We start from the raw sequence: 2,901 nt of genomic DNA on the forward strand, positions 1-2,901 counted from the left end.
GCCAGGCCCTTGTCACCAGCTCCACCATGTCCTCGTCACCAGCACTGTCACCCTCACTGGGTTTGGTCCCAGTCGCACTGGTGGGAGCCCAGTGCCCCCCCATTGGGGGACACCGGGGAGTCCCCTAATTGGGGGGGGGGGACACATGGGACGCAGGGCAAGGGGGTGGCCGTCACTCCAGGTGCCACCAGAGCTGGGGGTCCTGGTGTCATTGGGAGGAGGGGGGTGTACAGCAGGAAGCAGGCAGGGGAAGGTGTGCCCGGCGGGCAGAGCTCCTGGCACGGCGCTCCCGGATGTGGGACGGGTGCCATGGGGTGGCTTTTGGGGCCACCGTCCCCAGCCCGCGCTGCTCCCCCCGCTGCTGCTCGCCCTGGCACTAGCCACAGCCTGGGGGGCCATCCCCGCCGCCTCGGGGCTGCCAGGGCCATGGGGCACGTCGGGGTGCATCCCCCTCACCTCGGGGCTCGCTGGGGGTCCCCACCACCATGAGGTGGCACAGACTGGCTGCCGTGGTGACAGAAGAGCCTGGACCCCAGCCTTGGAGACACTGCACGGCACCCATGGGTGCCACGGGTCCTGGGCGAGTGGGACCTCTGTGCCAGGGCCACCGCAGTTCCCAGCACCACTGGTGGTGGCACCGGTGATGGCCTGGTGGGTGTCCCCATCACCCTGCCCATGTCCCCGTGGTGGCCACCACGGTGTCCCCACCAGCTGGGCTGCTCCCCCTGCACCCCCAGGTGATGAGATGGGACACGCTGCGATGCCATTGTCACTCGGGTTGGCACAGTGGGACATGCTGTGATGCCACCATCACTCCAGGTGGCACAGTGGGAGATGCTGCGGTGCCACCGTCACTCGGGGTGGCACAGTGGGACATGCTGCGGTGCCACTGTCACTCGGGGTGGCACAGTGGGAGATGCTGCGGTGCCACCGTCACTCGGGGTGGCACAGTGGGACATGCTGCGGTGCCACTGTCACTCGGGGTGGCACAGTGGGAGATGCTGCGGTGCCACCGTCACTCGGGGTGGCACAGTGGGACATGCTGCGGTGCCACTGTCACTCGGGGTGGCACAGTGGGAGATGCTGCGGTGCCACCGTCACTCGGGGTGGCACAGTGGGACACGCTGTGGTGCCACTGTCACTCGGGGTGGCACAGTGGGAGATGCTGCGGTGCCACCGTCACTCGGGGTGGCACAGTGGGACATGCTGCGGTGCCACTGTCACTCGGGGTGGCACAGTGGGAGATGCTGCGGTGCCACCGTCACTCGGGGTGGCACAGTGGGACATGCTGCGGTGCCACTGTCACTCGGGGTGGCACAGTGGGAGATGCTGCGGTGCCACCGTCACTCGGGGTGGCACAGTGGGACATGCTGCGGTGCCACTGTCACTCGGGGTGGCACAGTGGGAGATGCTGCGGTGCCACCGTCACTCGGGGTGGCACAGTGGGACATGCTGCGGTGCCACTGTCACTCGGGGTGGCACAGTGGGAGATGCTGCGGTGCCACCGTCACTCGGGGTGGCACAGTGGGACACGCTGTGGTGCCACTGTCACTCAGGGTGGCACAGCTCAGCCTTCACCCTCCTGTCAGCACCATGGGAGCCACTCGCAGCCTCCGAGCTGGAATTTTGGGAGCAAATAGAAGGAAAACCACACCAGGCGGGCACAGCCCTGCCCAGCACCCCGGCCCGGCTATTTTTAGTGCCCGCCTTGATTGAAATTCATGGAGGAACGGGGCAGGGAAGCGGTGAGGGTGGCAGAAGCGGTGAGGGTGGCAGTGGGGGCTGTCACCCCTTATGAGTGGTGGCACTTTGTGTTGGGCTCCCGGCGGCACGTGGAGGGAGCTGGCAAGGGGCAGGGAAGCGGTGAGGGTGGCAGCGGTGGCTGTCACCCCTTATGAGTGGTGGCACTTCCTCCAGGCTCCCTGCACCGGGATGGGGGGAACAGCCCAGCGGGAGACCCCCCCAGACCAGGGGGTCCGTGGGGGGTCTGTGCCCGGGGGGCAGCGTGGGGCGTCCCCCAAATGGGGCACACGGGGGCTTTTGGGGGTCCCCGGTGCCGGTGCTGAGCGGGAGGGACCCCCAGTGCCAGGTCGTGCTGGGGAGCCCCGGTGCCGGTGTGGAGCACCGGTGTCGGTGCGGGTGAGGTGCGGTTCCGGTCCCGGTCCATGTCCCGGTGCCGGTGTGGTGCAACGGCGACCCCCGTCCCGGTGCGGTGCGGGTGAGGTGCGGTGCCGGTCCCGGTCCGTGTCCCGGTGCGGTGGGGTGGCTGTGGAGCGCACTGCCGGTGCCGGTGAGATGCAACGTCTCTCCCGGTCCCGTTCGCAGTCACGGTACGGTGCCGGTGCGGTGCGGTTCCTGTCCTGGTCTCGGTCCCGGTGCGGTGCAATGCCGGTCCCGGTCCCGGTGCGGTGCCCGTGCAGTGCGGTGCAATGCTGATCCCGGTGCGGTGCAGTGCCGGTCCCGGTGCGGTGCAATGCCTGTCCCGGTCCCGGTGCGGTGCCCGTGCGGTGCGGTCCCGGTGCAGTGCAATGCTGATCCCGGTGCGGTGCAATGCCGGTCCCGGTGCGGTCCCGGTGCGGTGCAATGCCGGTCCCCGTCCGGTGTAATGCCGGTCCCGGTCCCGGTGCGGTGCAATGCCGGTCCCGGTGCGGTCCTGGTGCGGTACAATGCCGGTCCCGGTGCGGTGCAATGCCGGTCCCAGTGCGGTGCCCGTGCAGTGCGGTGCGATGCTGATCCCGGTGCGGTGCAATACCGGTCCCGATCCAGGTGCGGTGCGGTGCCGGTGCGGTGCCGGTGCATTCCTCCCCCTAGGGGTCGGTGTGCCGCGGCGCGGGAGGCGGTGCGGGAGGCGGCGCGCTCCTGCGCACGGCCCGGGGCGGCCGGGGCTCGGCGGCGGCGGCG

Source organism: Calidris pugnax, unplaced genomic scaffold (genome assembly GCF_001431845.1).
Source record: "Calidris pugnax isolate Ruff unplaced genomic scaffold, ASM143184v1 scaffold17, whole genome shotgun sequence".
Lineage (NCBI taxonomy): Eukaryota > Metazoa > Chordata > Aves > Charadriiformes > Scolopacidae > Calidris > Calidris pugnax.